Source organism: Sinohyriopsis cumingii, chromosome 10 (assembly GCF_028554795.1).
Source record: "Sinohyriopsis cumingii isolate HCF-2022 chromosome 10, ASM2855479v2, whole genome shotgun sequence".
NCBI classification, from domain to species: Eukaryota; Metazoa; Mollusca; class Bivalvia; order Unionida; family Unionidae; genus Sinohyriopsis; species Sinohyriopsis cumingii.
The window spans coordinates 44,735,251-44,750,902 of NC_142970.1; positions in this window are offsets into that span (position 1 = coordinate 44,735,251).

Sequence of the window (15,652 nt, forward strand, 5' to 3'; positions counted from 1 at the left end):
ACTCCTGTGTAACCTGCAGGATGCGAGGGATCGTAGTAAATGCTGGCTAAGACTTTTTCCATTTTTTATTTTTTTGTTTTTGTTTGTGTGTTAATAAGTCACCCACTCTTGGAGGATGCTACTCTTTTTCTCTTGGGGTATTTTCTTGGATTGCAATGCTTTGCGTGTGCGACCGGCAATAGGTGTTGAAGAGGAGGATGTCTGAGCGGGGGATATCGGTTCTTGTTTCACTTCTGTCTTCACGTCTGTCTTCACTTTCTTTTTCTCTTGTGATGAAGAAGGGGTGGCCATCATCTTTTTAATCCATCCAATTCTGGAGGTAGGTGGTATTGTTAACTTGCGTGCTTTTTCTGGTGGAGTTTGAAACCCTTCTTCTTCTTCTTGTCCTTTTTCTGTCTTGGTCACTGGTAGTGATGGTACTGGTACTGGTACTGGTACTGGTGATGGTGCTGGACTTTTCATCAAGGTCTTAAAATCTTTTAGAGTGGGTGGAGCTGTTTCGTCTAAAGCTTTTTGGTGAAAGAGTTGCAGTCGTTGCAAGAATTGACCGTACTTTTGCGATTTTTCTGTTTCGGACAAATCTTGGCGATCCATCAAGGACTGCAATTCGTGTTGTAACTGGGACATCTCGCTCAAATGGGGATTGGGAGGTACATGCGGGGTACGTTGTTCTTGCCAACGATGGTATTCCGTCCATCGTTTGTAAGGCACTAAAGCTAGTTTTCGTCCTTCCATGGGGTTGTCAGGGGTCGATTCTGAGATCTTGGGACTTCCGAGGGCCTTTTTATCTTCCTCCCACCAGTCCTCCCAACATGGTTCCCAAGACTCCTTTCAGTATGGGGCCTAACAAGAGGGGTAAAATGCCTCCACGTTGGACCAACATCTTCTTCTTTTGACGAATGGGAATTTTCTTTTGAACCATTTGGCGAAGAACGTGACGATGTTTGCCTAAGCATTGTTTCTGGTGTTTGGACAAAGGGATCGTGCCTTTCAAGACGTTCAAACAACATTCGCACACGGTATCGATGACCTCTTTGGAGGCCGATTGAATGAGTTTTTTTCGTAGGGGTGGAGACGCTTTGGACAGGACAGATAACATGTCCCCATGTTTGACTAAACGAGGAGGCAGTCCTTTCCTTTTCTTTCCTTGGGGTTGTTTAGAAGAGAGATGTTTTCTGGACGGTGACATCTTTAGGAGCACCAAGACACTGATACCCCCGACTTGGTCACACACCTTTTTTATACTGGAACGCGTCGCCACTGATTGTCTTTACGTCGTATTAGTTTGAGGACAGGCATGACACGTCGTGCAGGGGTACGTAACGGACTAAATCGAGCCAGTTCTTGCTTGGACAAATCCAGTAAACTTTGTAACATGCCCGATCTTTCTTGAACTTTGATTTTGGGAGAAGGTACTTTGTGAGCAGCAGCCACTGCCACTAAATTGGAGGGTCCTGCCACTGGGGAAGTTCTTTTTGGGGTCATCAACGGAGAAGTTCTTGGTGTGATCAACGTCTCCAAGTACTCTTCAGTTCTTGGTGTCATCAACGGAGAAGTGGATGAACATGAGGATGCCGGAGACGCAGTCACTGCCGTGGCAGGTCGTGGTTTGCGAGTGTAAAGTTGCGTCCTGGCCGAAGTGCCTCTCTTGCGACTAGTTTTCTTCTGTGGACTTTTCTTTTTCTGGGGACTTTTTCTCTGTTTCTTTTTCTGGGGGCTTCTTTTCTTTTCCGGGGTGGTGTCTGGTAAGAGGAGGGTCCTGCCACTGGAGAAGTTCTCCTTTGGGGACCTGGTCTTTTTCTTTTTCTTCTTGGGGCTTCGTTGGACTTTTTTCTTGGGTATAACTTTGGGGGCATTAGGATCCCATCTTAAGAGAGAGCCAATGATGACCCCTCCTAGAGTACCGCTCCCTCCAGGTTTCAAAATGATTTGTTTTTTGGTTTGAGTGTCGATGCGGGGATCGGCCAGTTGGACCAAAGCGACTTGAAAAAGCGTTTGGTTTGATGAGGAATCTGAATGATTCCTTGGAGTATTTGACGTGCCGTCACCGTGAACCATCGTAAGACTTCTTTGAGACTAGCTTCTAAGACACGAGCTCGTATTTGTGGATTTTTTTCTCGACTGATGCCATACAAGGCACGAATCAATTTGACGGGAAGATGCGACTGAAGGGACGTCATGTTGACGTTGTGTGAGACAGACGAAAAAGGGTCTGAGGTTTTTATAGATTTTTTTGTGGAGTGAAATTAAGTCGAGGACGGAGACGTGTACAGGACGGGCCCTCCGTCTTGGCACCAGTGGTGAAACAAGTGGGTACGAAATCGCAAATCCTCGGGGGTCGTAGGTTTCAAATCGACGAGTAAATAGGCGTGTGGAGTTTGAGTGGCATCGTAGTACGCCTGAGTCAGCCAAGGCGTTCCTAACTGTTTGGCTAAGACTTGCACTTGCGATTTATCTCGAGGGCTTTTAAACAAGACCACGTAATGCGCATTGAGACTGATGATGCGATGGGCTTTACTTTGTTGAAACAAATTTTGGGTGATGTAAACGACACTGGCATTACGGTGATGCCCTTTGCGCGTGAACCACAGTTTAATTTCTTCTTCGTCTTCTCCTAACATGTCGTCAAAAATGACCAAATGGGTTAGACGGGAGTCAGAGACGATGCCGTCGTCTTCTTTAGGAATGCCTTCCACAAACACGATGGAATCGCCTTGACTTTCTCGCAAGAGGCTGTACGCCGATTGCCACTCTTTGTAACACCACACGATCCGTTGAGGTGGCCGATCGATCAAATGATGTTTATGTTCGTTTGACGAATTCGGTTTTGCCTGAACCGCTAGGTCCAGCAATGAGCATGTTAAAAGGATGGCGAAGTAACAAAGCCTCCCAACTGGCACGATCTAAGTGTTCGTCGATGACTTTGACAGTAGAGGAAGAGGGAGCAGAGACAGCAGAGGTAGCCATAGTGTGAGAAATGTCACTTGTGACACGAAAACAAACAAGACAAGAGTTTGTATACTTTTTTCAGAACACGTTTATTGAATGTTTTCAAACATGAATACGAAAGACAAAAATACATAAAAGCCAGGGGCTTAAGTACAAGAATAAAAGGCACATGATAACCATTAACGTAAAATAAACACAAGTGTCTGTACAACAACATGTTTTGGGTAATGTTCTAACCAGATCTATAGTAGGGGGTAAGGTCACACAAGTGTCCTCCCGAAAGGGTCTTTCAGGCATGTCCACGACAGTCCCGTCCTGGGTGACGGGTTCTTCTGGCACCGTCACTAACACGGGTTGAAAAGTAACTTTTTTCCTTGAACAACTCTCGTGCATACTGGGCCACTTCTTGGCTCCAAGCCTCAAAATCCCATTCTTTCCAGGCACGGACATCTGTCCAATGGGGATGCAAGTCACAAGCTACACACACATCGTCATACACGTCTTGGGTAGCTAAAAGTTGACGAATCTTTTTTTCCCGTAGAGGTCGAGAAGTATCCAGATGAAAACGCATGGCTTTGAGCAAAAGGAGTCTTTCGTGACCATTTAAGGCCATTGAGGTGGTAAGTACTGATCGTAAAGAGTCCACAACGAATCGGCTGGTAAACGAAATCCCAGAAAACAAGTCACTAAGACACACACCACTTGTCGACCCAAACTGAATGGATACAGTTCTTGTAATAATCGATGGTAATGATCCACGGTTTGAATATGGTCATTGAGTTCCTTCCACGGAATCTGTTCAATGATATGTGACATAATCCGTGGCATGGCAACCTGATTTTATAGTCTCTTTGTTTCGGAAGCAATAAAGGTAATTTCTAACTAGACATGTTCGTTCTCCAGTAGGGAATTTAAATGTTACATACTGTAACCGAAACGTCAGAGTTTGTCTAGATGTTTCGTCTTTCGCTATGCAGATTCCATGTAACAAATGTTGGTAATCCTTTAACTCGTCTTCCTCAATACGTTGCAGTAAGTGAATCTCGAAGTAACCAAAATTACGAACGTCTAGTTCATCATCATTCACAAACTGAAAGTGTTCAACAAGGTCTGACCACTGAAAACATTTCTGACGAATCAGTCCTCTTATACCATTCAGGTCCCAGTGGTTAAAGATCTGGTGACGTAACGGATGCAATTGTTCTTTACGTTTCACTTGTATTTTCACCAGCTCTCGGTAAATCCTTTCTCTCAACTCATCAGGCAAGCCCAAAATGTTCTCTTGTAAAGTATCCATAAGTATATACACTGTTTTTGGAATCCTTGGGTGGTGGCCAATAGCCTCGTTTACCTTTGTGCCTGATGTAATATCCACTCATAATCAGTCTTCTTATACTTTGAAACAGAGCATAATTTAAAAACGGTTCAATAACTTTGCGTTTGCGTTTCACTTGTATTTTGATCAGTTCTCGGTAAATGCGTTCTCACAACTCCACAGGCAAGGCACGAATGTTCTCTAGCAAAGTATCCATGAATAGGTCATACTAAATCCTCTTTGGTCTGACACAAGAAATGTACTCTTTGCACAAACATGGTTTTACTTCAGTGTCGAATTTAAATCGTTTAGTCACTAATTTACACATTACAATTCGTTCAGAAGTTTCCTCTTTCACTAAGTTGACATCGTGTTCAAGATGTTGGTAATTCGTTAACTCTTCCTCTGGAATTCGATGCAGTAAGTTTACAATGATGTAGTAGATAGAATCGTCCATAACAAACCAATCCTTTTTAAAACTAGGGGATCGTTGATCAATGTCTGTCCAATGGAACACTTTCAATTGAATCAGTCCTTGTATAGCCTTCAGGTACCAGTGGTTCAAACACCGGTGACGTAACGGATGCAATTGTTCTTTACGTTTCACTTGTATTTTGATCAGTTCTCGGTAAATGCGTTCTCTCAACTCCACAGGCAAATCACGAATGTTCTCTTGTAAAGTATCCATGAACAGATTATGGTAAGTTACTTCAATGTCTCTGTCCCACTAAGGGTAAGTAATGACAATTCGGTGACCATCGAGCATGTTCTACGTAGGCCGTATCTTACGGTTCCCAGTGGTGAAGTGACACACCGCAACTGAAGCACTTGACTTTATCTCTTTCGCCCAAGTAGAAAAATCCGGCTCTGGCTAATTCTTCGGGGTCGGGCCTCCCAGATACTTAGGCCATTTTCCTTTGAACGATTGAAGACGATTTTCAAAGTCACAGTATTCCGACAAACGCACAGGGAACGAATATTCGTCTTTCACAGGCTCGTTTCGATGAGGGTTGAGTGACATGGGTAGGAGTTTGCTCAGGGCTGGATGACATCCGTGGGAGGGTAGACGTGAAGGTGAACATCCCCCTTTAAAACGAAACCCAGTAAAATGTCCAAGAGGACGAGTGGCATCGCTTTCGCATCCCTCAGGTTTGACACGCACAGCATCACTTTCCATGATAATGGTAGTAAAAACAAAGTTCCCATGATGCTTTACGGCATCGCTAAGGTCACAGCGTACAGCATCGTTCCCATCGCAAGGCTCACAATCGCACTCGTCTGCAAACTCCGTTACGCAATTACAATGGTAACCACATGGACAATCGCAGTTTCCCTCCGGACATTTTCCGTCGCAATGCATGGGTCTTATCCATCCAATATTAGTCACACTAGAGGAAGATACAACTCTTTTACAATCCCCAAACTGGAACGATGTCTCTTTCAAAGTATTCATCTTGTTCGCTTGGTCTTGGTAGTCCCAATGAACTATCGATCTTGCCTAGGGTTCCTTTTTATATACAAACCAATACCGACGTGTCCATACGGTAAGGTGAAATGATTGGGAAGTCGCACTCGCTTCTGGTACACGATTTGATAGACTTTTTCCAGGGTCGACTGACGATGTGGTGAGTGGGTAAACGTACAATCTTGTTCGGTTGGTGAGTGGACACTTTAAAGTTTGCATCCTCTCCCGATTGCAAGGCTTCTTTCAATACCCCAAAGTTCACCACTCGACTGGTACGATAATTCAGAGTCAGTCCTTTCACTTTGTGCGTCATGTGCACTTCTCCTTGTGGGTCCCGGTATTCGTAGCCGTAATTTTTGGGACCGCCACTGACGAAACTTAGAATCTTGTCGTCGGGATGCTCGTCTGTCCAGGCTCCTAAACGGTCTCCTTCGATGTCAGGGTGCTGTTGACTCGGGTGATGGATGTAAATGCAACTGTCCGTGTCAAAGTACAGGACGCGTTCCCCTAACAGTTCTAAAGCTTCGTACAATTTTAAGCGAGCATGGGCTGTCACGTAAGCCGCAATGGTGACATTTCCAAAAGGGTCGTCTTGTACAAAGTCCCGATCTTCTTCGTAATTGACCAAGATCAAATTCTCGCGAACGACGTCCACGTGTTTCATGTATTTGGTTTTGTCGTCAATCATCTGGAAGTAGCGGGAAGGTTCTGTCAAATATTCCATCTTGGGTAAACACGGTCGTTGTGCCATTTTACCCCACAAGCAATTTAACATCACTCTGGCAAACGATCGCCTGCCTTCGTTTTTCTCGATGTGGTCTAAAGAGATGCCTTCTTGTTCATAGTATTTCTCTTTGAATTGTATTTGGTCTTCGGGAGTGTGACACCAGGAAGGATAGCCGCTGGCTTCTTGCTTCAGTTTCAAAAAGGCATCCACGTAGTCAGCGAAAATGCCTTTCTGACTGGGATCACCCTTGTGGTATTGTTGTGTCTTGGGAAAGTGGCAAATTTCGTACACTTCTAACAGTTGGTATCCCATGTCCAGAGCTTTGAACAATTCTACGCTGACCCAGGTTCCCGTCAAGGCACGTTCTTCCTGGGTGTGCTGACAAGGCTGATCTTGGTTGCACGTTTCGGCACAAGTACGGCACAAGGGAAACATCAGTTTGCCTTGACAATGGTGAGGTAAGACGGGATGGTATAGGTTCGTGGGAGGCAAAACTTTGCACTTGATCAAGCCTTCGTATTGTCGAATGTTTTTCAGGTCGATGTGTTCCGTTAACAATTGCGGGTGCCCTACAGGAAACCGACAATATTTGCACACGTAGGTATACAGCGAACACACGTCCAAGTATTTGATTTCTTCTCCTTTCTTTTCGTCGGCTTGGTACAGCAAACAGGTGGCATTGGTCCTTCCTCCGTACAAACTATCTCTCGGGTTCAGCGGGTCCATGAACTGGTAACTTTCCACGAGGCGTTTAAACTCGAGATCGGTTTTCATACGGTGATCGTACTCGTGTTCCCACATTTCCACCACTTGGTATCCTTGCTGTTCCAACTTTAGGAGCCGCTGACAAGTGTCCTGGTACAAGTCTTCCATGGTTCGTTGTAAAAACTGATTTTTAGTGCTACGATCAGGGTAACAGACGGGACATCCGTGAAATAAGCAACCGTTAAACTCGTACACGATCTTCGGGTTTTCTAAGTCCCAGCCATCTACCGAATACGTTCCGATGGTCTTTTCACCCACTCCGTTGCGGGCATTCTGAATCCATTTGTCTTCCTTGTCGCACAAGTAATGTAACCAGCGTAGGGCTTTGACCGAGTATTGACGTTTGACATAGTGGGTCGTTTGAGGACTGATGACAGCCACGGTCTTTTCAGGCATGAATCGTTGTCGATACACTAAGGAACACGCTTTGGCAATGGTGCAAGCTTCTTTCAAAGGATCGACCCCTCCGTGTTCCATGAACAGTTCTCGAAATTTTCCACAGCAACGCCGTTAAATGTCCACGTCGGAACGACAATACTTTAGCATTTCTTCCTGAAAATCGAAAGGGTCCGAGGCGTGAGCCTGGTACCAAGCGTAGAAAGCTTCTCGTTGTTCGGTACGTATGTTGTCGGGGTCGTAATAGTGAGCCTCAGGCAAATGGGGTAGAACGGCGTGTTGATTGGCTTCCGTATTGAAAAAGTGTGGAAAGTACCCTTTAGCCATTTCTGTCATTCCAAACGTTTTAGGCATTCGACTCAAAGGCATGGCCAAATAGCTCATCGAATCTTTAAACTGTACTTGTCCCACTTGCATGAACATGATTTTGGCTCCGTTCAAAGTCACTTTAGGACGTTCAATGCCTTAATCCGTATAATACCTCAAAAGAAACTGTCCATCGTATCCGGAGAAATTGTGAGCCATCACCGTGACATGACGATGACAATCTCCGTAACGTTCGATGTCCTCTTGGCTCCACGTCTTGTCGATGGGGTCTAAGACCCATCGAGCGAAATCGGCTAACGTGTTCGGTTCCCGAAAGATTTTTTCACGTCCTCCGGGAATCTTGCTGCAGTGAGGGCAATGACTGAAGATAGGTTCTTGAATGCACTTCTCGCACGCTCGATGAGCCACGCAGAAATTAGGAATGTGAATGCCGGTCTCTTGCATGCATTCGAAATCGAAAAAGATGAAATTGCCTTTCTTCTTGTCACCGTCCTCTTTCTCTGGTGGGGGTTGGTATTTTTGCACGTAGCATTCTTGTTCCAAGTCCACGATGTGGTGACAAATGTGACATTTTTTCTTTCCTCGACATACGTGTACCTTGGCATTATTGGTAAGTATGCCTTGTCCACATGTAGGGCACAATCTCAGCAGTTGACAAGCACATTTCTTCTGTGAACCTTGCGTCTTCAAATGTTGTTGGTAACAGGTAGGGCTGACAAACGTGCGCAGACAAGTTGAACAAGGCACTGGTTCTTCGCTCAGACAGGGTGGAGAGGCTAAACATCCTGAGCATTTCCATCCACAATGCTTGTGTTGCTCTCGATTATTAAAACCATAGTCATATTTCTCACAATAATAAACATATCCCAGATATGCAGTGATACTGGTAATGGTATCGAAATGGTCATCGTGATAATAGACATGAATGTATTTTCCGTGTTAAAATCTTGGCCTCGAAACAACAGACCCACGCACTTCTTGAGGGTGCACTTTCAAAGTGTAGCGTGGAGCTAGGATATCTTGCAATTTTTGCATCTCAGGAATGCCACAGGGTATGTCTTTGGACAGTCCGGCTTGTTGCAACAGGAGTTCTGCTTCGTTTCGTTGTTTGGCTCGGTTCGATTTTCGAATGCTCTCCCAGGTTCTTTTCCATTCTACCGTGTCGTTCTTGTTGGCATAGGTTCGTCCCACCTCGATGGCACGGGCTAAACACATCTGGTCTTGAGGGTTGTTAATTCGGACGAGACTTGTTTTGGTGTTGCGAAGATCGTCCACCAATAACATCTTTTTGCGTCCAGTCCCTTGAGGAGAGACGTGGGTCATGTCCAGTGTGGCTTTTCCATCGGTGATGTCAAACTGGTCATTAGATTGTTGTACGTGTTGAATCTTGTCCATGACTTTGGAAGCGGTCAATTCTGCAAGGGTGCTAAACTCGATCCAAACAGGGGATTTCAAACCGTCGTGTTGTATGGAAAGTCTCAAGCGATCGTCTTCTTTGGGTTGACATTGTCGCTTGAGTGCGGTGAGCAAAGAATCCCACACCCCAGTGATAAACACTTCTGCTTTCTCTAACGGCACTTCAGCCTTGAAATCTTTAAACTTCACTGTGTATTTGTAAGCCGTGGTTCTAAATTTTCTAGAGGAGCGCTTTTCCGTCTCTCGAATGGAATAGTATTTTTCAGGGTTGACTAAGGGTGGTGAACTTGGTTTAGAGGGTTCGGATTCTGGTTCACTCATGTCCTCTTCAAAATCACTGGCATGAATTTGTGCCAAGATTTCAGCCCTGGTACGAGGCGATAGATCACGTTTCTGCCTCTTACTTTCTTCTTTCTTCTCAAATGAATAGGATCGTTTCATCTTGAGTGCAAAACGTCAAATGACTCAAGTTTAAACACCATGGACTAATTTATAGTCATGGCAGACCAGCGTATATAAAAGGGTGTGTGCCTTGTCCTTTCACTATTCATTTCACTCTCAAGCCGAACACAACGATGGAGGAGACTAGCCAAATCGAACGTTTCATCAGAGCTTTGCGAGGGGTCATTAGAAAATTCTCTTCAGACCAGCCGACGGACTACTCTCCTTCCTTTCGAGATAAAAGTCAAGATACTTGCTATATCTGTCAGAAGAAAGGGCATTGGTCTTCAAAGTGTCCAGACCGTCAAAAAAAAGGGGGGTGGGGGTGGGCTAGAAAAGACAAAAGTCAAGATACCTGTTATCATTGTCAAGAAAAAGGACACTGGTCTCCAGATTGCCCAAAAAAGAAACAAGAGGAGTCAGAAGAAAAGAGGAATTCTTCAGAAGAAGAGAGGGATTCTTCAGAATAAGAGAGGGATTCTGCAGAGGAAGAAAGCAGACAGGTGAAGAAAAAGAAACAGGAGAAGAAAAGAAGAAGGGGAGAAAGTGAGGAGGAAGAAGAGGAAAAGCCTGTGACGGTGAAGAAATTTAAAAAACAGAGAGACTAAACAAGGAGAAAGAAGAAGTCAATGAACTTTTTTTAAAGTGTTCTGATGTGAATTGTGAATTGGATTGTAACAATGGATAAAAGAATACATTAATTATATAAAGTAAGTGTCTTTGAGTTTTGATTTTAAAATAAGAACGTACACTCACGCACTCATACAAAGACACGTACTATAGGGGTAAAATGTTTTTTTTTTTTTTTTATTTTGTTTTTTTTTTGTTTTTTGAGTTATTGGCAAATTGAAAGGCTATCTCTTTTCGAGAAATGTGGGTGGCCCTGAAAAAGGCCTTTTTTGGTGTAGGGGTGAGTTTAAGCAATCAACTTTAACTGCCTTAAGCCTTTGCCACGGCCAAGGCCTACTTCTGGACTGCGTAATGTTGATGATTATGATTGGGTTGAAATCACTAAGGGTGGTACGGTAGGCTTAGTCACAGGGTTGACGTGTTTAGCTCGGGAAGGTCGTATTCTCTTCGGTCGTAATAAAGAAGTCTGATACATTTGTTTCAGACTTCTTAACTCGTCTAAAATGTCCAACAGTACCGTGACCGTTTGATTTTCACCCTCTTGTTTCTTTGCTGCTACTTCTTCTTGCTGTTGTTGCTGTTGTTTTTTTCTTACTTGCTGCTGTAGGAGAAAAGCTTGTTCCGCTTCCTTTTGTCGTTGTATAAATTTCTCCAATTCTTCTTTCTGTCTCTGTCTAAAATTCTCCACTTGCGGTAATGAAGAAGGTAACGAAGGTTCCGGAACAAATTCTTGCGAGGTAAGAAAATCCACAAAATCCCAATTCACCTCTTCTGAGAGTAAGTCCGGGTTCCCTTGGGCAGTCTCCCCTGCTGGTGCACCCCAATGAATCGTTTTCTGAGTTTCCGTCATGTTGAATCACTGTCGCATAGATTGACTGTACACAAGCGCTAGCGAATCTATATAGACCACGTGACGTCACAGACTGCTCTCCTCGGATTGGATGCGGGCTGACTGAATTTTGTAACGCGTGTTCGGATTGGTGAATAAACTCAATCCGTTTCAATCCTTCCTCTACCTATAAATAAGCGCAGTTCACTGCATTGATTCACCTGTTCTCGTCGCTTCAAGATGTGGACCACAGTCGAATCATCCACCCTTGTGTCTTCCATGATGTTTAGGACGGACATGCTCATGTATGTCCGGTCCAAGTGGACCGTTGTCGACAAGTCAGACACCAGTCTGTGGATACGAAGAGTGTACGTAGAAAGACAAGGTTGCCTCAAGAGGACACTGATTTATGGCCCTCGAGTAAGACGCAGCTTGAGGACAAGAAGATGCCGCAGATGCCCTTTATGTTAATGGATACATTAACATAAACCCAAAGGCCCTTTTCAGGGCCACCCATATTTCTCGAAAAGAGAATGACTTTCAATTGCCTACCACTTTTTTTAAATTTAAAAAAAAATCCCATGTTAAATTCCGCTTGTCCCTAAAGTAGTTTTTTTTTCTCCCATGTTCAATTCCCCTTGTCCCTAGACAGACCCAAACTCTGTTCCCATGTAATGCTAATTCCCCTTGTCCCTAGAGTGACCCACGATTTTTCTCCATGTTAAATTTACATAGTCCCCAGAGTGACCCAGGGGTGTTTTTAATGGTAATTCCCATTGTCCCTAGGGTGCCCCACTTCACTACTTGTATTCAAATAAAACTACACATATAAGACACAATATAGCAGACAATATATACAGGTATAGTGCCCCCCACATTCTGCTTTATGAACTTAGGAATGTCCATGCAGAGTTTCACAATATTACAAATACTTTTAAAGGGCACATGTGGCCCATATCGGTAGAGAATCTCTACTTCTCTAACTGTACAGGCCACATGCAATCTCTACTTCTCTAACTGTACAGGCCACATGCAATCTCTACTTCTATAACTCTACAGGCCACATGCAATCTCTACTTCTATAACTCTACAGGCCACACGCAATCTCTACTTCCCTATCTGTACAGGCCACGTGCAATCTCTACTTCTTTTATTGTACAGGCCACATGCAATCTCTACTTCTCTAACTGTACAGGCCACATGCAATCTCTACCTCTATAACTGTACAGGCCACATGCAAACTCTACTTCTCTAACTCTACAGGCCACATGCAATCTCTACTACCCTAATTGTACAGGCCACCTGCAATCTCTACTTCTCTAACTGTACACGCCACATGCAATCTCTACTTCTCTAACTGTACAGGCCACATGCAATCTCTACTTCTCTAACTGTACAGGCCACATGCAATCTGTACTTCCCTAAATGTACAGGTCACATGCAATCTCTACTTCTCTAACTCTTCAGGCGACATGCAATCTCTACTTCTATAACTGTACAGGCCACATGCAATCTCTACCTCTATACCTGTACAGGCCACAAGCAATCTCTACTTCTCTAACTGTACAGGCCACATGCAATGTTATTAATACTATTCTAATGACAAGTTATGTGTAGGAAAGACAATTTTTGACTGCCTAAAAACTCCAAAATCACAGATGCGTTTCTTATAGCAACTGTGAAGTAGACAATATGAGTAAAGATTGTATGGAAAACGTAACTGTCCCTATTAGACCACAGTGGAAGCTATACAGTACTATATATTGCTTACTACAGTATACACCATACCTGCGCATTAGTTTGGCACTGAAATGTTATTATTGATACTTATACTCATAACATCCATTGAGAGACAATGGTATCTGTATGAATGTCCCAATGACATTCTATAATCGGTAAAGTGTCATCTATAAAGTGGATGCAACAAGATAATATAGAAAACTTACCTGTATGTATCCTGATGTAATAAGGTACATTGTACATTAATACTATGTTAATTTGTTTTGTTTTTTTTAAAATCACGCACCATACCTGCATGCACTGGTATGGTTATAGCAGTGTGAGGGAATGTCACTGTGACCCATGCAGCATGTGCCAAGGGCATCTAGTGGTATAAAGAGCGCAAAGAGATAACAATGACAAGTTATTAACGTTCCGTCAATGATAGAAAAAAAACTGAAAAGCTGGAAATTTATAACTGGAGTTTACTTCCTTTCGACGATAAAACTCCTCCGACTTGTTTAAAGGTATACAATTTTGAAAATGCTTGTATGGATCTTGCGAGGCATCTGTCTGTAAAAAGAATGCTACTCAGTACAAGTGAAAATAACTGACAAATTTACAGTATTTGTCTCCAATCCTAATGATAAGGACAGATCACTCTAACTTCGACCTAGGTGGGAAAAAGCATGTAGTTCAAATGTTTTAGACATGGAGGGCTCGATGTTTAAATTAATATTAGTTCTCATGAAGCATTGTGATTTGGTAAGGTATTTGATGAACAATAAACAATGCATTAAGGTAGTTAATAATTGCGTAGGGAAAAGAATACAATACCAAAAGCATCCCAAGTAAGAAAACAATACACATGAATCTGTGACAGGGGTTTACAAATGAAAAATATATGCTATTAAGCTTCTTACTGTGATAACAAATATCATACAAAAAACATGGAAGTAGTAACACACCAACACATGCCTTCATATGTCTTGAAAGCAATGTGAAGTAGCAATACACCAAGACATGCATGCCAATCTCTTGATAGCAGTGTGAAGTAGTCACATACAAAGACTTGAATGCCAATCTCTTGCAGCAGTGTGAAGGAGTCACACACCAAGACATGCCTGCCAATCTATTGACAGCAATGTGACGTAGTCACACCAAGACACGCCTGCCAATATATTGACAGCCGTGTGACGTAGTCACACACTAAGACACGCCTGCCAATATATTGACAGCAATGTGAAATAGTCACATATCGAAACATGCCTTCCAATCTCTTGACAACAGTGTGACGTAGTCACTCACACCAAAACACGCCTGCCAATCCTTTGGCATTAGTGAGACCTAGTCACACACACGATACATGCATTCCAAACCCTTGGCATCAGTATGACGTAGTCAAACACATCAATACACGTCTGTCAATATTTTGACAGCAATGTAACGTAGTCATACACACCAAGACACGCATGCCAATCTCTTGACAGCATTGTGACATGGTCACACACACCAAGACACGCATGCCAATCTCTTGACAACAGTGTTACGCAGTCACACACACCAAGACACGCCTGCCAATCCCTTGACAGCAGTGTGACGTAGTCACACACATCAAGATTTTCCTGCCAATCTGCTGACAGCAGTGTGCCGTAGTCGCACACACCAATTTACGCATACCAATCTCTAGAAAGCAGTGTGACGTAGTCACACACATCAAGACACGCCTGACAATCTCTTGACAGCACCAAGACACGCCTGCCAATATCTTGACAGCAGTGTGACGTGGCCACACATACCAAGACACGCCTGCCAATCTCTTGACAGCAGTATGACGTAGTCACACACCAAGACACGCCTGCCAATCTCTTGATAGCAGTGTTACGTGGCCACACACCAAGACACGCTTGCCAATCTCTTGACAGCAGTGTGACGTGGCCAGACACCAAGACACGTATCCGAATCTCCTGACAGCAGTGTGACGTGGCCACACACAAAGAGATGCCTGCCAGTCTCTTGACGCCAGTGTTACGTGGTCACACACCAAGACACGCCTGCCAATCTCGAATGAGCTTTACAGACATAAATAGGTCAACTTTTGAAAAGATACTTCTTAACATTTAATAACGTTTCATAAATTTAATAATTCATACATTTTAACGGTCTTGTAAATATTTCATGTCAGTTTTGACTAGTACCATCCTTCGCTCTTCTTGAACAAAGACATTTCTTAACAATTTTATTCGGATTTCCAACAACGGAGTGTTGTTTCTTGTTTTTCTACAAGGAACTGTAGACACAACACTTTACAAGATACATCTTACGTCATCGCCTTCAATCTTGGATTTTTTTGGCGGGACTATAACTTGAATTCACTAGAACATTTCATTATTTGACATTGAAAATTTTATTCGTGGATTATTCTTGGATTATTTTTGGATTTGATTCTTAAAACCGTAAGTTCTTATATTTTCATTTTTAAAGAGCTTTTCCGGGGAAAAATTATTTGTTAATTTTTTCAAAGCTTGATGTCTTCACTCTTTCTTTTGCTACTGTTTGTTTGAGCCTAAGCACGTAACATAAGAATTGGGGGCTCGTTGGGATTTATGAATTGTGGCTAGAATATTTCAGAAAACTTTGTTTTTTGAAATTTGAATTTCCATAAGTTTTGAA